This window comes from Mesoplodon densirostris, chromosome 11, assembly GCF_025265405.1.
Source record: "Mesoplodon densirostris isolate mMesDen1 chromosome 11, mMesDen1 primary haplotype, whole genome shotgun sequence".
Taxonomy (NCBI): domain Eukaryota; kingdom Metazoa; phylum Chordata; class Mammalia; order Artiodactyla; family Ziphiidae; genus Mesoplodon; species Mesoplodon densirostris.
In genome coordinates this window covers 44,264,840-44,289,282 of record NC_082671.1, presented here as the reverse complement: position 1 = coordinate 44,289,282, position 24,443 = coordinate 44,264,840, and the positions used below count along the sequence as shown (strand labels likewise).

The window sequence follows — 24,443 nt, the reverse complement described above, 5'->3', positions numbered from 1 at the left end:
GTTAAAAACCCTAAGGTGGGGCTTCCCTCGTGGTGCAGTGGTTAAGAATCTGCCTGCCAATGCAGGGGACACGGGTTCGAGCCCTGGTCCGGGAAGATCCCACACACTGCAGAGCAACTAAGCCCATGCACCACAACTACTGAGCCTGCACTCTAGAGCCCGTGAGCCACAACTACTGAGCCCACATGCCACAACTACTGAAGCCCACGCGCCTAGAGCCCATGCTCTGCAACAAGAGAAGCCACTGCAATGAGAAGCCCGCACACCGTAACGAAGAGTAGCCCCCGTTTGCCGCAACTAGAGAAAGCCCGCGCACAGCAACAAAGACCTAACACAGCCAAAATTAAATTTAAAAAAACAACAACCCTAAGCTGAATTTTTCTTTACCAAAAGATATTTCCACTGCTTTAAAGACAAATTAAAAGGACTTCCCTGGTGGTGTAGTGGTTAAGAATCCTCCTGCCAATGCAGGGGACAAGGGTTTGATCCCTGGTCCGGGAGAATCCCACATGCTGTGGAGCAGCTAAGCCCATGCGCCACAACTACTGAGCCTGTGCTCTAGAGCCCGTGCGCCATAACTACTGAGCCCACATGCCACAACTACTGAAGCCTGCACGCTCTAGGGCCCGTCTGCTGCAACTACTGAGCCCATGTGCTGCAACTACTGAAGCCCACACGCCTAGAGCCCGTGCTCCGCAACGAGAAACCACCGCAATGAGAAGCCTGCACACCACAACGAAGAGTAGCCCCTGCTCACCACAACTAGAGAAAGCCCATGCACAACAACGAAGACCCAATGCAGCCAAAAAAAAAAAAAAAAAAAGACAAACTAAAAGCATGATGTATTCAGCAATGAGGAAAAGTTATGGAAATGAGGGTGAAGTACAGCCAATCAAAACCATTTTACATTCATGATATTTATACCAGGTAAGAAATGACATCACCTAACCCAAGCTACCATCACCTCTCACTTTGACTATTACAGTAGCCTTTTTCCATTTTTTAATTCAGATGAATTCAATCTTGATATACTGTGAGTCTCAATCTCTTCATCTATTAAATGGGTGCAGTAACACTCCCAACCTTATGAGATTGTGTGAGGATTAAATGAGATCAAGGGTAAAGCACTTAGTTTGTTGCCTGGCACATAAGAAGTATTCCATAAATGTTACCTATTATTACCTGAATAAATGTTCAGCCTCCATGAGTCCAGTGCTGGAATGGCGTCACATATAAGTAACAAGTTTAACCTCCAAAAAAAAAAAAAAAAAAAAAAAAAAAGGTAAGTTAAAAGTAATTTCAATCTTAATATATTGAGACTCTCAAAGAAAATAAAGAGATCTATTTCAAATCAGCTTCTTAATATCTTCCTTCCCAATTCCTTTTGCTCACAGTATTTCTTATAACGCTACACCTTCTGAACCCTCTATATCCCTCCCTACTCTCAATTCACAATAAAACACTATTCATTTGGCTCTTTTCCCCTCTGCTGATCCCCTCTACTTATAAGCAGTTCCCGGTCCACTTTCTAATACAAACAAATCATCCAGTCTTACTCCTTGAAATTCTTCAGCTGTTTTTTACCCATTATCCTTCCACACAAGACAAACCTAGAAACTGAGCTAGCAGATCTAGAATCTCTCTTGGTAGCTGCACAGCAGAAGTAGAGAGGCCAGAGACAGAATTTTCTTCTATGAGTAGAAATAAGTATCGCAAACACATAATTAATATCTCCTCACTCCCACTGCAATATTTATTATTATTGCTCTTACGGGACTCTGAGGGCTGGCTGCTGCTTAATCCACTTCAGCAACCCAGAGTGCTGAGTGCCACCACCGGAACCCTTAATATGCGCAAGCCAGCCTGTGTTCTTGGAAGCCCTCAAAATCCTAAGCCCCACTGCGTTCTACACAGTGAGGAGTATCCCTAACTTACAGTTTTGTCTTATAACTCTATCCTGTGGATATCACATCAGAAGTCCACCTTCCCAATATCTTACACAGATTTCTATGAAGAAGCTCTCCTAGTTTTTTTATGGCCCCTTCCTCTCAGGGTTTTGGCATTAGAGACGTATGGTAGTTTGGTTAGGATTGGGAGGCATGACCAAAGGATATTGCCCTTCCCCTTTTCACTGCCAATCTTGGTCCTGAAACATGGCTGCATGGTGAATTTTTTCCCCAGGAAATGTCTTGTTCTCCCTCATGCAAAGAAATTACTGGCTGGGTTGCCTTTCCCTACAGGCCCTCAAGTCATGCCCAGATGTGTGGGATTTTTAAGTGAGCAGAGTAGGTTCAGGCTGAGAGCCCTGCCACACCAAAAAGTCACTCTCCAGCTCTGAGTCAGAGAATCAAGAACAACATAATTCAAAGCACACACTAGTACTTATTGCTATAGTGGTTTTCTTGCCCTATCTGTAATCTTATCAAAATTAAAAGTGAAATACTTTCTGAAAGAAGTTGAATTCCCTTCTGCCGCCCATCCTCTTTTACCTCCATATAATTGCAGTTTTTTAATAAAATGCAATAGCCTCTTAACTAATCATTCTACTTCTGCTCTGGGCACTCTGCTATCTGTTCTCCCCAGAGAATCAAGAGTGATTTTTTTTTTAATTGAAGTATAGTTGATTTACAATGTTATGTTATGAGTGATCTTTTTAACATGTAATTCTGATCATTTAGCTTCCTTGCTCAACCAGCTTCCTTCCACTGGTGGCTTCCCATCATCCCAAGCAAGGTCTACAGAGCCTTATAAAATCTGGCCCCTGCCTACTCTTGAACATACCAAACCACATACTTCCCAAAGGTCCTTTGTATTTGTTTTTCCTCTTGCCCAGAACAGTTGTCTTTCATCAGGAAATGCTGGTTCTGCCTCCCTTCAATTAAGAGTTCATATGTCGCTATGAAGAGGTCTGACCAATCAATTTGAAGTATCCCCTTCTCCCTTACTCTCAAATCACATCATCATATCAATTTTCTTCATAGCACTATACTCTGTAATTATCTTATTTATTTATTTGAAAATTGTCTATCTTCTCAAACAAGAATGTAAGCTCTTTGAGGGCAGAAATCTTGTATCTTGTTCATATGTGCCTCCAATGCCAAATAGTGTCTGATACATAATAAGCACTGTAACAGTTTTCTAATTGTTTGCTTCATTTACAAAGCCAAGTACTACCTCTAAGGTGTTAGGTTTTTAAAAACTTATTTCTAGGGACTTCCCTGGTGGTGCAGTGGTTAAGAATCCACCTACCAACGTAGGGGACAAGGGTTCAATCCCTGGCCCGGGAAGATACTACATGCTGTGGAGCAACTAAGCCTGTGCACCACAACTACTGAGCCTGCGCCCTAGAGCCCACGAGCCACAACTACTGAGCCCGTGTGCTGCAACTACTGAAGCCCGCATGCCTAGAAGCCATGCTCTGCAACAAGAGAAGCCACCGCAATGAGAAGCCCGCACACCACAACGAAGAGTAGCCCCCACTCTCTGCAACTAGAGAAAGCGTGTGCGCAGCAACGAAGACCCAACACAGCCAAACAAACAAACAAACAAACAAAAAAACCTCAAAAAACTTATTTCTACAGCCAATAAAATGGCCAGGCTTCAAAACCCTATGTTCTCTTCCTCATTCTAACAATCTGCCTTGTATTCTCAGAAAACTCCCTTCCTTTCTCTGAAGGTAAAATTTGCCCTCAGAAAATTAAGATGGCAATCTTATCTGGCAACACTGTTCTCTAAGTCTGTGAGTTTCAGATCCAATGTTCTCAGGCAGTAGCAATTACCAGAACTCTGGCTACTAGTATTGCACTGAGGAATGCCTCACGTACCAGAACCACCAGGCTAATCTGACGAAGCTGTAAACACCTGTGAGAGTACCATAATTAATAAGAGTTCTGTGAGGCACTCCCAATGCCTTAAAGATTACCTCACAGGAGTAGGAAGATTTAGTTGTCATCTGACTAGTGGCGCATTCTACAAAGCCTTAATGACCCTGTCACCAGAAAAACAAATACTTTGTCCTAGCTTTCTAATCAACTGCATTTAGCAACCAACATCCATCTTTTGCAATAAAATGCCACCTCTGAGTTCCTATTCCTATCAAATTATCACTGGTTTGAGCAATAGATAAATCAGAAACTACAGTTAACAAATCTACTTGTCTGGCACCCAAGACAATTAATTAAACTTACTTAGAGATTCAGAATAGCCTCTAGTCACCTGGAGACAAGTTTTAAGATGCTAACAACTGTTAACACTTCGGCACATCAAAATGGCTATAATGTGAAAAACAGCCACATGCCACTTCCAATGGTGCACCTATACTGAAAGTGACCTTCCCCCTCCAAAATAAATGTTTAAAGTCAGCTGAATCTTGAAGAATGACTCTGACTTTTCTCTAAAATAAGGGCTATGACAGCTACCTTAAGAGAGGCCCAATAAGCTCAGGGCAACGGGCTCATTGTGCTGACGTTGCCACCTCATCTAGGACTTGAGCTGATTCATCCTGATGGGCTGACAGGTCATTAAGATCTGCACCTTGCCCAAGATTCTTATTTACTTCACTTATAAAAATACTGTCTAGGCGGCTTCCCTGGTGGCGCAGTAGTTGCGAGTCCGCCTGCCGATGCAGGGGACACGGGTTCGTGCCCCAGTCCGGGAAGATCCCACATGCCATGGAGCGGCTGGGCCCGTGAACCATGGCCGCTGAGCCTGCGCATCCGGAGCCTGTGCTCCGCAACGGGAGAGGCCACAACAGTGAGAGGCCCGCGTACTGCAAAAAAAAAAAAAACAAAACAACTGTCTACTCAAGACAACTGCAATCCAGACACCTTCTCCTGATAGGGAGGCTTTCCCTTCCTGACTTCACTGAGCACCTTTGAAAAAAAGTTGTCATTTCAGGCCCACTTTAGTAACTGTGGATGACTAACAAGTCATTGAAGGGCCGGGAAGAGAGCCCATAAAAGGACCAGAACGTTAAGTCTCAGCAATTCCAAAAAAAAAAAAAAAAAGGATTTAAAAAAGAGGACCAAAATCACCTGGAGAAGAAACTAATCTCTCCAGCATTAACAGAAGTTTGGTACTATTAATGTAATTTGAAAAGCAGTCACAAAGTCAAGACCTGAAATCATCTGGTCCTTGGCCATACCAAGAAATCACAGAAGACATCCTTTAACCAAGTAAGCTGTGTTCTAACATGAATTTCAAGAAGAAAGACAAGGAGAGGCAATTTTTAAAAATCCACAAACTATCCCCTTAATTTAAAAGGAAGGAAGGGAGGTTGGCTGCACTCATGGAGGCACCCTGCAAGGCAGTGTGATCGTCCCCGGGAACGGGGGCGGGGATGTGGCCACCCACGGCTGGTACGGCTGGGTGAAGAGGGGGCTGGAGCAGATAACTGGTTTCTAGTGTTTGGCTAAAAACATGCCTGACCCAATCACAGCTCGAGAGAGCATCTGGCTGCCTTTCATGCATACGGAGCTGCACTGTGACGAGGAGACCATCATCATAGGCCACAGTTCCAGGGCTACTGCAGCCATGAGGTATGCAGAGACCCACCGGGTGTGTGCTGTTGTGTTCGTGTCTGCGTACACGTCTGACCTGGGGGATGACAATGAACAGGCAAGCGGATACTTCAGCCGCCCCTGGTAGTGGGAGAAGATCAAAGCTAACTGCCCTCACATTGTGCAGTTTGGCTCCACTGACGATCCTTTCCTTCCTTGGAAGGAACAACAAGAAGTGACCAACAGGTTGGAAGCCAAATTGTACAGATTCACTGACCGTGGCCATTTCCAGAGCACGGAGTTTCATGAACTGGTTAGTGTGGTCAATTCCATGCTGGAAGTGCCAGGATAGCCAGGGTGGTTACTGCTGTTCTGCGTAACAACATGAGAGTAGGGCAACGATCAGATTATTAATAGATGACAATCATCTATCATCAGATGAAGAGCGGGCATGCAAACCAGATCAAATTAAGGTCCAAAAAACACACAAGTTTCAATGTTCAAACTAAATTACAAACAGTATTTTCATTTTCCATAGAATCTACATCTCCTCAAATTACTCTGACCTAAAACAGTATTTTTCCCATTTGATAAGGGACATGGGACAGCTTAACCACCCTTACCTATCCAAAGTGAATAAGACAGAAACGAAACCCAGGTTTCCTGATCCCTAGTCCAGATTAAAACTGAACAGGTTTTCATGTTATGCTGTAGGAGTTGCAGCATAACATGTCCTTAAACATGTTCAGAGAGTGGCACACAAGGAGGTTGAGGCAGGGGTCTGCAGGGTCAGGCAGGGATCGGTCTACGACCAGACTGGCGAGGATTAGGGCGACGGGGAGAACTCCTGCTGGGTCCGGTCTGGATTGTTGCCATGTGGGAATTTGGCAAGGCATTGCCAGTTTTTTGACTTTCAAGGAAAGAAATTCATACACTTTTGTATTTAGGGACCATAATTGTATGTATATATAATCCACATGTACATGAATTACGTTCAGTCCACAGACATATGGGTTATGTTAGCTGGCAACTACAGCGTAAACAGAAAATCTGCAAACACGGCAAGACACAAAGTCCAAGCCATCCATGTGTGACCTCGCTCTAAGTATTCACTTAGCCAGCGCTTTAGAGCTTGAGAAAAGCCTGAGAAATAGACATGACATCAAGGGATGAAATCATGGGAACAGTTTGGATTTTGTTACAGTCTTAAATATTTTAAAAAATGATCTTTCCATATGTCAAATTTTGTTCTGTAAAGTGTCCTACCTTTTAATTTCCATGGTCCTTTAGATCTCTTTCAGCATCATTCCATGATTTTTCTTCTAATCATACTTCCTCAAAAAAACCCTTTTTCATTTTCCAATGTTTTTTGGCTATTATGATCCCTAAGTAACATCTCAAAACAATTTCCAGAAAATTCACACCTGATATTTGCTGCAGTAATGTGAATTCCCACACTGTTCATACCTAACGAAAATTCAAAGCCATCATTTGAACCTGAAAAGGCTTTTGATTTCTAAATGTGATCAAGAAATGTCAGGAGAGATTCTCTAAATTTTTAGCAGCAATTATCTTAGGGGATGGGAATTTTGGTAGTTATGGTGTGGTGGACGTCTCCTTTTTACATTATATACCTGGGGATTATTTGAGTTTGTGCGCTGTCTTACTTTTATAATTAAAAATAAAGATTAAAAACAGTTTATTTGACAAGTTAGTGAAAAGGTAGATAAATCCATTGAATACTTTTCTTAGAGAAGCTGTTTAGCACTGATTTGACCAAGCCTACAATCAAAGCTTGATTCTATTTGAATTATTTGGAAGTAGTCATTGTTCTACGTATTCTCTGCCTTGTTTTCTGAAGTCTTTTCTTAAAAAAATTTACAAACTTATACAAATAACAGTTCATAAAACTTTATTGTCCTCTTCCACTGTAGAAAAAACCAAATATATACAATTGAGAAATAAAAAATAAGAATAAATAAATAAAAGGAAGGAAGGGAGGGAGGGGAGGGAAGGAGGGAGAAAGAGAAACGAGAGAGAAAGAAGAAAGGAACAAGGAAGTCTAATGCCCAGTGTTGTAGATTAAACATAGCCACAGATTATCTGCAGCAATTCCCATCAAGAAGTGGAGCTGGGACTTCCCTGGTGGTCCACTGGCTAAGACTCCACGCTCCCAATGCAGGGGACCCGGGTTCGAACCCTGGTCAGGGAACTAGATCCCACATGCCGCAACTAAAAGATCCCACATGCCGCAAAGACGGTCCCGCAAGGGCAACGAAGATCCCGTGTGCCGCGAGTAAGACCCGAGGCAGCCAAATAAATAAATAAATTAAAAAAAAAAAAAAGTGGAGTTCATTTCCCCTCGTTGCCTCAAAGACAATGCTGAGCAAAAAAAGACACAAAGCATATCACTATATTCTATTAATATGAAATTCAAAAACAGATAAAACTAACGTATGGTAATAGAAGTTAGAACAGTGATTATCTTTTTTTAATTTATTTATTTATTATTATCATTATTATTATTTTTGGCTGTGTTGGGTCTTCGTTGCTGTGCACGGGCTTTCTCTAGTTGCTGCGAGCAGGAGCTACTCTTTGTTGCAGTGCGCGGGCTTCTCATTGCAGTGGCTTCTCTTGCTGTTGAGCATAGGCTCTAGGTGCGTGGGCTTCAGTAGTTATGGCGCGTGGGCTCAGCAGTTGTGGCTCACGGGCTCTAGAGCACAGGCTCAGTAGTTGTGGCGCATGGGCTTAGTTGCTCCGCAGCATGTGGGATCTTCCTGGACCAGGGCTCAAACCCACGTCCCCTGTACTGGCAGGCAGATTCTTAACCACTGCGCCACCAGGGAGGTCCCCAGTGATTATCTTTGACGTCATTTTTGCAAAAGAGATTCTAAAGCATATTCAATGTTTCCAGAGAAAACTGTCTATACAAGAGTATTTGAGGGGACAACTTATAACTGATATGGTGGTGGAAGCAGCTAATTGTGCTCCTGCCCATCCAGCCAAACAGATGCTGCTAGGCTTACCTCTACTTTAGAAAGGACATGCTCTAACCCCTGCACTGGTTTGTATAGCCTGGCCCTCTGTGGCTGCATGACCAAGTCAGTGCCTTAGTTTAGAACCTCAACATTTTCCACTGCACTTACCACAAAACACACTGTGACAAGGGTGATATTTGAAAAATACAAATGTGACGGCATCACTCTCCCACACCCATACCATACATACACACCACTCTTCCTCCTTAAAATCCTTCAAAGACTCCCCAGTGCCTATAAATTCTACACTCCCTATCAGGGTACTTAAGTTCGTTTATAATCTAGTCCCTGACTATCTTTCTCTCTCTCTCTCTCTCTCTCTCTCTCTCTCTCTCTCTCTATATATATATATATATATATATATATCCTGAGTTCCATAACGAATTACTCATAGTTGAACTAGAAAGCACCTCATCTCAGTATGTCTGGGTATAGAGTTGACCCTTGAACAATTAGGAGGTTAAGGACGCCAACGCTCCCCACAGTTGAAAATCCGAGTATAACTTATAATCAGCCCTCAGTATCCGCAGTTCCCCCTGTATCTGGGATTCCACAGATTCGACCAACCACAGATCATGTAACACTGTAGCATTTACTACTGAAAAACCTCCATGTTGTTCAAGGCTCAACTATGTAATGCATCCTCTATCTAAAACAGCAGTTCTCAAAATGTGGTCTCAGGAGGTCTATGAGGTGAAAGTATTTTCATAATAACAAGATGTTATTTGCCTTTTTCACAACGGTGATAAAAGCAATATAGGTATAACTGCTAGTGCCTTAGCATAAATCAAGGCAGGGGCATCAAACTATACTAGTAATATCATCTTCTCCACCACTCCACATTTGGAGTTCAAAAAGGAAAAGATAAATTTTACTTGTGAATATCCTTGATAAACTAGTAAAATTTAATAATTTTATTAAATTTCCAACTTTGAGTACATCTTTTTAATATTCTAAGTGTCAAAATGGGAAGTAAGTATAAAGCACTTCTTCCACTTTATAATAATAATACAATAATTGTCTCAAGGAAAAGCAACAGAGCTACAAGCTGAACTAGCTGCTTTTTTCATGGAATACTATTATTTCTTTTTTTTTAATTAATTTTTATCGGAGTATGGTTGTGTTACTATTATTTCTTAAGTAAACAACTGACAGGCAAACTATGGTTATTCAGACTTGGGTATGTACAATATTTTCACGAAAATGAACAAAGTGAGCCTATGACTTCAAAGAAAACAAATGAAAGTATTTGTTGCAAATGATAAAATTCAAACTTTAGCTAAAGTCAGAATTTTGAAAACATGTATCCCCTATGAGCCTGATGGCTTCTCAATACTTTAAGACCTTCCTGATGAAACAGTAGTGGTATTAATGAATGTGATTTTTAAAAACTGTATAATTAACTGTATCAAACACTTGGAAGATCTGAATAACCAAATGAAACAATATTTTCCAATTGATTAAATCATGATGTTTCAAAATCATACATGGGTAAAAGATCCATTCAACATACTAGACAAACAAATTTTAATGTCACCAAGTACAAAAGTTCATTAATATGGTTTCATATTAATGAAACCATACAACTAACCTACATTGCAACTAACCTTTAAGAAACTACCACTTGTTGAGCTTGGGTATAATATCAAAGAATACCCACAATTACCTAAAGAAGATATTAAAATACTTCTGTCTTTTTCAACTACATATCTCCGAAGCTGGATTTTCTTCATATACTTCAACCAAAATGACATATTGCAACAGACTGAATGCAGATGGAGATACAAGAATACAGCTATCTTCCAATAAGCTAGACATCAGAGACTTGTAAAAATATAAAACAATGTCCCTCCTTCTTTTCACTAAATCTTTTGTTTTAAAAATTAGTTTTTTCACGACAATGAGGTACCACCTCACACCAGTCAGAATGGCCATCATTAAACAGTCTACAGGGACTTCCCTGGTGGTGCAGTGATTAAGAATCCCCCTGCCAATGCAGGGGACACGGGTTCGATCCCTGGTCCAGGAAGATCCCACACGCCGTGGAGCAACTAAGCCCATGTGCCACAACTACTGAGCCTGAGCTCTAGAGCCCGCAAGCCACAACTACTGAGCCTGCATGCCACAACTACTGAAGCCCACGGGCCTAGAGCCCATGCTCCGCAACAAGAGAAGCCACTGCAATGAGAAGTGTGCATACCGCAACGAAGAATAGCCCCGGCTTGCCACAACCAGGGAAAGCCCACGTGCAGGAATGAAGACCCAACGCAGCCCAAAATAAAAATTAATTAATTAATTAAAAGACTTAAGGAAAAAAAAGTCTACAAATAACGGGACTTCCCTGGTGGTCCACTGGTTAAGAATCTGCCTCCCAATGCAGGGGATGCAATTTTGATCCCTGGTCAGGGAACTAAGATCCCACATGCTGCAGGGCAACTAAGCCCGTGTGGCACAACTACTGAGCACACGGGCCACAACTAGAGAGAAGCCCACACACTGAAATGAGGAGCCTGTGCACTGCAGTGGAGGGTTCCGCATGCCACGATGAAAATCCCATGTACCATAACTAAGACCGACGCAGCCAAAAATAAAATAAATAATTTTAAAAAGTCTACAAGTAACAAACACTGCTGCACATCACAACTGCTAAGCCCACACACCACAACTACTGAGGCCCACATGCCTAGAGCCCAAGCTCCGCAACAAAAGAAACCACCACAATGAGAAGCCCACGCACTGCAACAAAGAATAGCCCCCGCTCACTGCAACTAGAGAAAGCCTGCGCACGCGGCAACAAAGACCCAGCGCAGCCATAAATAAATAAATGAATGATTGATTGAATGAATGAATGAATAAATAAATTAAAATTAAAAAAATTTTTTAAATGCTGGAGAGGGTGTGGAGAAAAGGAAATCCTTCTATCCTGTTGGTGGGAATGTAAATTGGTACAGCCACTACAGAAAACAGTATGGAGGTTCCTCATAAAACTAAAAATAGAGTTGCATTATGATCTAGCAATTCCATTCCTGGGCATATATCTGGAAAAAACCATAATCCAAAAATATACATGCACCCCTATATTCATAGCAGCATCATTTACAATAGAAAAGACATGGAAACAACTTAAATGTCCACTGACAGATGAATGGATAAAGAAGATGTGGCATATATATATATATATATGTATACACACACACACACACACACAAATGGAATACTACTCAGCCATAAAAAAATAATGAAAAAATGCCCTTTGCAGCAATGTAGATGGACCTAGAGATTATCATACTAAGTGAAGTACAAATACCATAAGATATCACTGGTATGTGGAATCTAAAATATGACACAATGAACTTATCTACAGAACAGAAATAGACTCATAGAGAACAGACTTGTTGTTGCCAAGGTGGGGGAGAGATGGACTGGGAGTCTGGGATTAACAGATGCAAACTATTATATATAGAATAGATAAACAACAGGGTCCTAGTGTACAGTACAGGGAACTCTATTCAATATCCTGTAATAAACCATAATAGAAAAGAATATGAAAAAGTATATATGTGTGTGTGTGTATAACTAAGTCACTTTGCTGTACAGCAGAAATTAATACAACATTGTAAATCAACTATACTTCAATAAATTTTTTTACAAATTAGTTTTTTCAGGACTTCCTTGGGGGTCCAGTAGTAAAGAGTCCACCTTCCAATGTAGGGGATGTGGGTTCAATCCCTGGATGGGGAACTAGGATCCCACATGCCACAGGGCAACTAAGCCTGTGCACCACAACTACTGAGCTCGCAAGCCTCAACTAGAGAACCTGTGTGCCACAAACTATTAGCGCCCACGTGCTCTGGAACCCACGCGCCACAACTACAGAGGCCATGTGCCCTGGAGCCTGTGCGCCACAACTAGAAAAGACCCGCACGCCACAACTAGAGAGAAGCCCACGCACTGCAATCAAAGATCCCACATGCCTCAACAAAGATTCCACGTACCACAACTAAGACCCGACACAGCCATAAATAAATAAGAAATAACATAACTATTAAAAAATTAGTTTTTTTCAGTAAAAAGTACATTATAAAAAATTGGGAGCTTCCCTGGTGGTGCAGTGGTTGAGAGTCCGCCTGCCGATGTAGGGGACACGGGTTTGTGCCCTGGTCCGGGAAGATCCCACATGTCGCAGAGCGGCTAGGCCCATGAGCCATGGCCGCTGAGCCTGCGCGTCCGGAGCCTGTGCTCCGCAACGGGAGAGGCCACAGCAGTGAGAGGCCCACGTACCGCAAAAAAAAAAAAAATTGGGCAGAACTGAATAGGCAATTTTCCAAAGAGGAAATGCAAATGGCCAAAAGGCACATGAAAAGATGCCCAACAGTGCTAGTCATCAGAGAAATGAAAATCAAAACCACAATGAGATATCACCTCACACCTGTCAAAATGGCTATCATCAAAAAGAACACAAATAACAAATGTTGGCAAGGATGTGGAGAAAAGGGAACCCTTGTACATTGTTGCTGGGAATGTAAATTGGTGTAGCCACTGTGGAAAAACAGTATGGAGGTTCCTCAAAAAACTAAAAATAGAACTACCATACGACCCAGCTATTCCACTCCTGGGTACACATCCGGAAAAAACAAAAACAGTAATTCGTAAAGATACATGCACCCCAATATTCATAGCAGCAGTATTTACAACTGCCAAGATATGGGAGCAACCTAAGTGTCCATCAAATGATGAATGGATAAAGTGTGTCTGTGTGAATGTATATATATACACACACACACAATGGAATACTACTCAAGACATAAAAAAGAACAAAATTTTGCCATTTTCAGCAAAGTGGATGGACTTGGAGGGCATCATGCTACGTGAAATAAGTCAGACAAAGAAAGAAAGGCAAATACTATATTAAATCACTTATATGTGGAATCTAAAAAATACAACAGACTAGTGCACATAAAAAAGAAGCAGACTCACAGATATAGAGAACAAACCAGTGGTTACCAGTCAGGGGGATGCGGGTGGGCAAGAGCAGGCAATATAGGGGTGGGAGAGCAGGAGGTAGGAACTATTGGGTGTAAGATAGGCTACAAGGACGTATTGTACAATACAGAGAATACAGCCAATATTTTGTAGTAACTGTAAATGGAGTGTAACCTTTAAAAATTGTATAAAAAATTAGTGTGTTATATATACTAATATATAAGTTTATTATTTTTAATAAACATTTAAATATTTTCTTAGTTTTAATTTCTAATAGTAAATACTAGCAAATATAACCCCACATAAATAAAAGTTCTTTAGAGTCTGTAATAACTTTTTGAAGAGTTAAAAGGTCAGACACCCAAAATTTGAGAACTACTAATCTAGAATTTCCCTGGCCCCATTTGTCCTTCAAGGCTCTGCTCCTCCAGAAAGCCTTCCCTGAGAGCTTAGGTAAAGTTAATCTGCTACAGTTGCTTACAGTGGAGCACAAAAGACTACATTGGTTCATAGGCACTCAGTGAACTGCTGAATGAACAAGGCCAAGCTGAGTGCACCTGCTGCCAAATATACATGTACGATAACATTTCAAAGTTGTTATTTTGTATATATCCACCACGACTAAAACCTCACTCTCAAATCTTGAAACAACTGCTGGTGGAAATGTAAACTTCATATATCTTTGGAAGGCATTTTTATAATGTCTATAAAAATTCCAAAGTATACACCTTTAGAAAATTATCTTACTGATGTTACAAATATGCAAAATGACATACGTACAAGGTTATTCATGCTGTACTATTTGTAACTGAGAAAAAATCAAAATGCCCTTTAATAAAAGAATGATAAACAATACATACATATCCCATATTATACTGTACAGACATAAACAAGAATAAGGAAATTCAACTTACAACAACACATATAACTTGATGTGTGTAAGTAAGAAAAAAGACACAGAACCATTTTTGTAAAAAGGAAGAAAAGAAGATACATACATATTTACATGTATGTGTATATTTTATGCTTATAAGCACACAGGATGCACAAAAACTGGTAATACTAGTTGCCCCTGGAAAGAGGAACTGACTGGTTTTCATTGTAGGAACAAGAAAACTTCACTCTACTTTTTTCTATACTTAGAATTTTGTACCATGTAAATGTGACACCAATCCAAAAAGTAAATCTAAAAATATGTAAGAATCTTCATTTCACATAAAGAATAACTTCTCATCTTTCTTTTTCTAGCCTCAAAAAACATCAATCCTCAATTTTTAAAATTTTTTTTAAATTTTATTTTATTCAAGTATAGTTGATTTACATTGTTTTGTTAATTTCTGTTGTACAGCAAAGTGATTCAGTTATATACATACAATACATTCTGGTTTTTTATTATTTACCTTTATTATTATAATTATTTTTTACAATACATTCTTTTTCATATTCTTTTCCATTATGGTTTATTGCAAGATATTAAATATAGTTCCCTGTGCTATACAGTAGGACCTTGCTCTTTATCCATCCTATATATAACAGTTTGCATCTGCTAATCCCAAACGCCCAATCCATCCCTCCCCCTGGCCCTTGCCAACCACAAGTCTGTTCTCTATGTCTATGAGTCTATTTCTGTTCTGTAGATAGGTTCATTTGTGCCATATTTTAGATTCCACATATAAGTGATATCATATGGTATTTATTTGTCTTTCCCTTTCTGACTTACTTCACTTAGGATGATAATCTCTAGCTGCATCCATGTTACTGCAAATGGCATTTTTTTGCTCTTTGTTATGGTTGTGTAGTATTCCATTATATACATGTACCACATCTTCTTTATCCATTCACCTGTCAATGGACATTTAGGTTGTTTCCATGTTTTGGCTATTGTGAACAGTGCTGCTATGAACATAGGGGTGCGTGTATCTTTCTGAATTATAGTTTTGGCAGAGTATATTCCTAGGAGTGGGACTGATGGATCATATCACCATACACACAATGGAATATTACTCAGCCATAAAAAAGAATGAAATCTTGCCATCTGCAGCAACATGTATGGACCTAGAGAATATTATGTTAGTGAAATAAGTCAAAGAGAGAAAGACAAATATGGTATGATATCACTTATATGTGGACTCTAAAAAATAATACAACTGGGGGAGTGGGGGAGGGTTGGATTGGAAGTTTGGGACTAGGAGATGCAAACTATTATATATAGAATGGATAAACAACGAGGTCCTATTGTATAGCACAGGTAACTATATTTAATATCCTATAATAAACCATAATGGAAAAGAGTATGAAAAAGAATATATATATTCATGTATACCTGAATCACTTTGCTGTATACCAGAAACTAACAGAATATTGTAAATCAACTATACTCTGATTAAAAATAAAAAATTTAAGATAAAAATAAATAAAAATTAAAAATAATACAAATAAATGTATATGCAAAACAGAAACAGACTCACAGATATAGAAAACAAACTAGTGGTTACCAAAGGGGAGAGGAGCAAATTAAGGGTATGGAATTAAGAGATACAAACTACTATGTATAAAATAGATAAGCAACAAGGATATATTGTATAACACAGGGAATTATAGCCATTATGTTGTAATAATTTTTAATTGAGTATAATCTGTAAAAATACTGAATCACTATGCTGTACACATGAAACTAATAAAATACTGTAAATCAACTATATGACAACTAAAAAAAAAAAAAAACAAGGACTTCCCCAGTGGTCCACTGGTTAAGAATCCGCCTTCTAATGCAGGGGACATGGGTTTGATCCCTGGTTGGGGAACTGAGATTCCACACGCTGTGAGGCAACTAAGCCTGTGCTCCACAACTACTAAGCCCGCACACCTCAACTAGAGAGCCCACGTGCTGCAAACTACAGAGCCCACATGCTCTGGAGCCCACGTGCCACAACTACAGAACCCGTGCGCCGCAACTAGAGAAGTTTGTGTGCCACAACGAAGAGCCCACGCGTTGCAAAGAAAGATCCCATGTGCCGCGACAAAAGACCCAATGCAGCCAAAAAAAAAGAAAGAAAGACACCCACTAAGAAGCCTTTAAATTAACTGTGTTAAGTGGTTAACTAGTGATTCTAGGGTAGGGTCAGTATCTTCACCTTTTACCTTGTATACTTTTGAATTATTTAAATTTCTTACAATGATTACATATTACTCTTGCAATTTGAAAAATGCAAATCTATAAGACTGAAGATACGGAACTTAAAAATCTACAGTCCTGACTTTGAATTAGACATATTGATATGAACTTGTGATACACTTTCTTTCAAAAAAAAAGATACCATTTTCCTAGCCTTGTTCACTAAAAACAGCAAGAAACAATGAACAACCCACTAAGCAATGAGTACCTCTTGCACCCACACTGTGGCCTCTAAACATCATTTCCCAACAAAGGGGCAATGGCTGTTAGATGCCCAGGAATGGAAATGTAAAACAGGATCTCAGATCAGAATATCATGTCAGACCAGAAAACAAAGAAACAATCAAAGACTAGGAGGATCATACCAAGAGGACACTGCAGGGAATTCCCTGGTGGTCCAATGGTTAGGACTCCATGCTCTCACTGCCAAGGGCCCGGGTTCAATCCCTGGTTGGGGAACTAAGATCCCACAAGCCACGCAGCATGGCCAATAAATAAATATATTAATTAATTATTTACTTTTTTAAAAAGAGGACATTGGAGCCAACTTGAAGAGGTCCTCATTTGCCATTATCGGTTAGTCAGTGAGATATCAATAAGAATAAAAAAAGAAATTGACTGAAACCCATAAATATATTTAAATTGGTGAGTTCATAATGACAACTAAAAAAAAAACTAATCAGTCACTTGTGCAGGATGTTAGTGAACAAATTCATTATTTTGAAAATGGCAATGATTGTTAATTAAAATAAAGACTCAAAGCATTTGTCTCACCTTTCCTGTATAAGATATACCTGAAAGTAACCAAGTAAGTGATGAGGGAAGTATCTCTTTATAAAAGTATTACACTTAAAATAAATTTTAAAATAATACAACTTCAATATCACCATTTTGTAATCACTAATGAAATTCAATAAAAGATGTAGACAATGATCATCAATGACTGCTGACATCATAAAAATTAGACTAACAGACATCACACACTTCCTCCTAATGGAAGTACACTATAAAGTATTCAAGCCAAAAACACTGAATCTGAATCTGATCAAGTCTCTAGATATAACTGCCCATTTGAAAGAAACACAAAGTACAGGGAAATATGTTAAATGACACCACTATGATATCAATCACCAAATCCACTAGTGGGAAACTACTAGACAGATGACCCAGATTCTTCAACAAATACACCGGGGGAAGAAAAAAAGGAGAGAGGAGAAATTTTTCAGATTAAATGATTTTTAAAGATATATTGACCAACTACAAGGTACAGATTTTATTTGGATCCTATTCTTTTTTTTTTTTTTGCGGTACGCGGGCCTCTCACTGTCGTGGCCTCTCCTGTTGCAGAGCACAGGCTCCAGACGCGCAGGCTCAGCGGCCATGGCCCACGGGCCTAGCCGCTCCGCAGCACGTGGGATCCTCCCGGACCGGGGCACGAATCCATGTCCCCTGCATTGGCAGGCGGACTCTAAACCACTGTGTCACCAGGGAAGCCCATTTGGATCTTATTTTAAACAAGCAGGCTGTTTAAGAAATATGATACAATCAGGGAAATATGAACACCAGATATTTAATATTAAGGAATTATTGTTAATTGTTTTAGAAGTGTAAATGGTATTGAGGGACTTCCCTGGTGGCACAGTGGTTAAGAATCCACCTGCCAATGCAGGGGACACAGGTTCAAGCCCTGGTCTGGGAAGATCCCACATGCTGCGGAGCAACTAAGCCTGTGCGCCACAACTACTCAGCCTGCGCTCTAGAGCCTGCGAGTCACAACTACTGAGCCCATGCGCTGCAACTACTGAAGCCCGCGCACCTAGAGCCTGTGCTCTGCAACAAGAGAAGCCACCGCAATGAGAAGCCCGCACACCGCAATGAAGAGTAGTCCCCGCTCGCCATAACTAGAGAAAGCCCACACGGAGCAACGAAGACCCAACACAGCCAAATTAATAAATAAATAAATAAATAAAAATTAAAAAATAAATGGTACTGATATCATGTTTTTTTAAAGTCCTTATTGTTCAGGATATATAATGAAATATTTAGGGATGAAATAATACATCAGATTTCCTTCAAGATAATCAGGAAAGGGGAGCCCAGTTCAATTCCTACCTCATCCCTACCTTTCTATATTGATTTCTCTCTTCTTTTCTTTTACATGTTTGTGCTGCACAATTAAATGTAACTAAGTTCTACAGCATTCCATCTATAATACAGAATCTAATCCATTATATCTACTGTTGTTTTGTTCAAGTTTTATCTCCACCACTAGCCAGTAAGGTCTTTTAATGCACACAAAAAATGTTTGATCCCACAACTCTAGAATGGTGCTAAGCCTTCTAATGGTCCCAAGTACCTAATCTGACACTCAAGGTGTCTCTGAAAAACCCTGGGACCTACAGAAAAATGCAATATTCTTCCTTGTCACCCAAGGGCTACTTTGTGCTAAAATTTAAGTCTTAACCATAGTAAAAGAATATAATATTATCTTATTCAAATTTAACAGGGGTTCCTTTTATAACATCAAAATGCTAAGTCTTCAGCAAGTTAGGTCAAGCTAATAAGCACAAGCTTTTCCTCCCAGAGTTCAAATAGGAACTTGAGTATTTATACTCTTTTGCAGAAACAAAATTATACATTACTAGGTTTAAACAGAAATTTTATTATCTAAGTGATTGATTAAATACACTGAAGTTATTTAATAAAAGCTTCAGCTGTAATGTAAAAAGAGAGCTTACCCAAAGAAAGAGTCACAAAGCCCAGGAAAAAGAGAACTCACTACCTAACTGGTGACCAATAGCACTGGAGAACAAGTCTACTGGAGTACTTACAAGTTTTAAGAGTTGATTTATAGCCCCTTTATCCTTTAAAAAAAATTTTTTTTAATAAATATATTTATTTATTTATTTTTTACTGCATTGGGTCTTCGTTGCTGCGCGCAGGCTTTCTCTAATTGCAGCACGCGGGCTTTCTCTAATTGCAGCAAGCAGGGGCTACTCTTCATTGCGGTGCATGGGCTTCTCATTGTGGTGGCTTCTCTTTTCACAGGCACTAGGCATATGGGCTTCTGTAGTTGCGGCACACAGGCTCAGTAGTTGTGGCTCTCAGGCTCTAGAGCTCAGGCTCTGTAGTGGTGGCGCACAGGTTTAGATGCTCCGTGGCACGTGGGATCTTCCTGCACCAAGGCTCAAACCCATGTGTCCCCTGCATTGGCAGGCGAACTCTTAACCACTGGGTCACCAGGGAAGCCCCAAAAATGTTTTAAAATAATTGATTTTTTCCCTCTAATCATAAAAGAAATCCATGTTATTTATAAATAGAGATAAACAAAAAAGAAAATAAAAACCATCCCACTACCTCCTTCATAACATTTTGTCTTACTAAACAGTAAGTCCTTTGAGGGCAGCTCATTTCCCCAAGCAACACAGGAAATTGTGTTCTACAGCTCTCTACGGAAGCCCTAAGGGGAAGGAAAGAGGAAAAACCCATGGGCTTAATTCAATGAGAGTAACACGTAGATTTGTCTTTCAGGTTTTTTTACATTTCACCATTTATATAAACCCAGGGTCAGAAAAAAAAAAACTTACATTCCACTCGTACGGAATTTTCTTGGTTTATAATAATTTGGGGGATATTTTTTCCAGTGTCCTCAAAATTTCTTACTATAGCAGCAGCAATGTCTTACACTTCGAATTGGCAAGTCGGGTAGTAAACATTTCATATTCACTCTATGTAAAGTCTGTCTCTATTTTAACTTATATTTAAATTAGTTACTCAAAGTACCATTCCATTTATTGTTATTTCTTATGTTGAGGTCCTATCTAACTCCATCAACAGATTTTTCTTATTTCGTGTAGTTAAGTGTACACTGAATAACTAAGTTTCTCCTCAAAATATCCTACACTAGTCTGAATCTACACAGATGCAAAACAATTCTAGTGTCATGAAATTCACCCAAAAGTACCCAACTGTAATGCTCACCTGATCTCTAACTCAGATGTATTGCCTCATCCATCCAGGCGAAGTATAATAACTGTACTTATCAAGTATAATTTGAAGAGACATTGGAGAACTCAGAGTAGATAGCCTCCAGCAATTCACCTAGGAGGGGAAAAAAATTATCCCTTTCACCACCCAGAGTCTAGGCTCTAACAAGTTTTCAGCAACAGTCAAATAAAATTCTCAGAACAGTTTTGACTTTTCACTGGACTCTGTGTCTTAATTAAGCAGTCTGAGTGACAGTGCAAAAATTAATTTGAAGCTACTTTTCTTCTTCCTTACTCCAAAAAGCTGAATACTGTCTGTCTTGACTATTCAAATCCCCAGAGATTTCAATTCTGCAGGAGCTCTACATGGTTCTAAATTTAGCCAAGTAATAGAAATAGTTGGAAGGCATGCAATTCATTTTAATATCTGCACCTTTACGTTGCCAGGCAGCTAATTTTTAAAGTAGTCTTAGAGCAGTCATCCACATAAAAGAACAAATATATAAGCCATGTAATCAATTGATAGGTTAGTAATTGTTAATTAAAATATTACCTATAACTTCTATAAGTGACCAACATCACCCCTCCAAAAATATATTCTATATTTCTTACACAGGGATAGAGTTCTAAATATTTCAACAAAACACGGGACTTCCCTGGCAGTCCAGTGGTTAAGACTTCGTGCTTCCAATGCAGCGGGTGTGGGTTTGATCCCTGGTCGGGGAACTAAGATCCCGCATGCCGTGCCGCGCAGCCAACAACAGCCAAAAAAACATGTTAATAGCAAATCACTTTCCTTTCAGCTTATTTATGTTTCTACTTCAAAGGAACATATAGATAGGTTTAAGGAGTTTCACCTTCAATGCAAAATGTTTTTGTATACTTTGCTATACAACACAAATCAGCACAACATTGTAAATCAACTATACTTCAATACAAAAAAAAAAAAAACCAAGGGGAAAAATAGTTTTTGTAGAAAGGACTGACATGTCTCATTTCACGTAGAGTCCCAGAGCAGGACATTCTCAAGCTGTTGGACTGTAAGTGACCAGGGTGTACCAGATCCCAATTCTAAGGATCTAGTTTGCATTTTCTAAAACATAAGATCTCATAAGGAGCCAAAAAACCATACTCCAGCATAAATGTTCAATACAATAAACACCTTAATTTCATGTCAGTTTCCTAGACTGCGTTCACAGATCAATGTGTAAAACATATGTGCAGATGAATACAAGATGCAGGTTCAAAGCACAAAGTATAAAAGACCTGGATTAGAACTTTCCCTATCTAAGGAGATTTTAATTCAGAGAGCTGAAAATAACAAAGAGGGAAACAACTTAAGTGACTATACCACAGAAAGAAAAAGCCTGGATTACATAAGAGTAAGAAGGATACGAATACTTATTTTCACCTTCACATGTCACCACTAAGTTAGGAGAAGAAAAAACAATACAATGCCAATTTTCTGCAAAACATCCCATCTCCTACGGCAAGTCATCAGCACTGCCTATATATAACTCACTTCATTCTGAGAAGTAATTCAATTTAGACACTTTATTATCAAATAATTCTGGGAAGACACAGAAGGGTCTTAGATCTGGAATCTGCTCTTATTTTTTGTATGGGAAATAAATGATCCCATAAAGATAGCAAAGGATAGATAATTAAGAATGAGGAGCAGTTCCTCTTTAAAGGAACCACTCCCCACTAAAGGTATCAGGGTTCCTTGCAGAAGTGACTGATTCCAGGTTTGTCAAGTACAAAGCGAGCCCAAAATACCTTGTTGTGCCAGGATGTAAGGAAGTCCTCAAAACTTGACTGGGACAAGTCAAAAAGACATAGGAGTTAGTATGAAGGGGCTCCCACTGACCAAAGTGACGACAATTGTTGTATGTATAATATTAAGTATTGTCAGTATTTTTTAAAGTGCTTTTCCTTACTGAAAAAAAAAATGGAAAAGAACAAAAATACACATACACACAAATCCCAAAGCTCTGAAATTAAGCATTAACAAACCAGGTTCATGATATGATCAGCATCCAAAAACCCAACTATAAACAATGCCAAGCAATGCTCCTCAGTATTATTTTTGCAATTGTTAGTCAGGTTAAGCATCAAGAAAAAGAAAACACATCATTGCACATTACAGCCACCCCCCCCAAAAAAGGCTAAAATTTTGACACTAGAGAATTGAATAATGTTTGATGCTATACCACAAACAGCTTCTGATGTATATCCTATGTGAAAAAGTCTTTACACATATATGACATATTTTTAATATTGATAACATATTGAATTTTTTAAAATACCAAACCTATAGTGATCCTCAAAAACAAAAAACAGGAGAAATAAAGTTCTTCTCTGTAGAATAACGCCAACTAGTAAATGTAGAAGGAATGACAGACTCAAAATTTTGCAACCACCAATGTAATAACTAACTCAGACAAGGATCATCAATGAATGTTACCACCACTGGGCAAAACACAGAGGAAAAGAAGAGTCATACCATCTTAACAGTATCATCCCACAGATTGTTTCTTAATTACAAAGGGAAAAAGGCACCTTTACAAAGAAGAAATGTAGCCTATATCAACTTACCTGTGACCAAACTTATATCACAATAAGCACACAATACCTAAATAGTATTCTTGCCAAAAATATTTAATCTGAACCTAATCATGACAAATCCAAATTGTGAAACATTCTTCAACACAACTGGCCTGAAATCTTCAAAAATATCAATGACACGAAAAACAAAAATAGAAAGAACTGCTCTGAATTAAAAGGCTAAAACAAGGGGCTTCCCTGGTGGCGCAGTGGTTGAGAGTCCGCCTGCCAATGCAGGGGACGCGGGAGGATCCCACGTGCCGCGGAGTGGCTGGGCCCGTGAGCCATGAGCCATGGCCGCTGAGCCTGCACGTCCGGAGCCTGTGCTCCGCCACGGGAGAGGCCACAACAGTGAGAGGCCCGTGTACCGCAAAAAAAAAAAAAAAAAAAAAAAGTCTAAAACAATATGAAAATTAAATGTAATTCATGATACTTGAATAAATCCAGGATTGGAAGGACAGCTATAAAGCAATATCTCAATTATTGAGATGATGGAGGAAATTTGATTATAGACTATAAATAATTATCACTGTAAAATATTTAAATGTGATAATGAGTTTGATAACAATATTATACTAATATAGGAAAATACCTTGTTCTTAAGTGATATATACTTAATAAATTCTGGGTGAAGTTTCCTGATGTGTCTAATTTCCTAATACAAATTCCTAATACACAATAAAAAATAATGTATATATGTATAGGGAGGGAAGGGAGAGAGGTGGAAAGTGAGAGAGAGAGAACGAGAGAGGGAGGGAAGGAGTAAAGAAAGAGTGTGAGAGCACAAATGTGACAAAATATTCGATAAATATTAGGTAAAAGTCATATTGATGCTCATTGTATCACTCTTTCAACTTTTCTATAGGTTTGGAATTCTTCCACATAAAAACATGGGGGTGAAAAATAACAAGCAGCAACATTAACCCAAGCTCTTGGCTATCCAGTATAAATTTTGCTGTGTCCTAAAAGCAATTCCAGGTGATGATTACAAGTGCAGACTTCAGCATGAAACTGGGTTATGTTCTGGCTGCACGATGATGGACAAATAACCTAACCTAACCTCTCTGCAATGATCTGAATGTGTCCTCCCAAAATTTATATGTTGAATCCTAACCCCCAAACATGATATTAAGAGGTGAGGCCTTTGGGGTGGTTA

General features: G+C 39.3%; 1 protein-coding gene and 1 pseudogene across 11 annotated transcripts in view; one reads left to right on the top strand and one right to left on the bottom strand.

Moving 5' to 3' along the window:
- R3HDM2 (R3H domain containing 2) overlaps window positions 1-24,443 on the bottom strand; it is a 152,471-nt gene that overhangs the window by 107,411 nt on the left and 20,617 nt on the right. For 10 of the 11 annotated variants that reach the window (XM_060113890.1, XM_060113885.1, XM_060113884.1 and 7 more), the window contains one exon: window positions 1,183-1,250. The exons of the other annotated variant lie outside the window; for it this stretch is intronic. The gene's annotated coding sequence lies outside the window, so the exon portion shown is untranslated. Of the gene's footprint in view, window positions 1-1,182; window positions 1,251-24,443 lie in introns of those variants that run through there. 11 annotated transcript variants of the gene reach the window in all.
- On the top strand, window positions 5,288-5,850 carry LOC132499351 (putative hydrolase RBBP9; annotated as a pseudogene).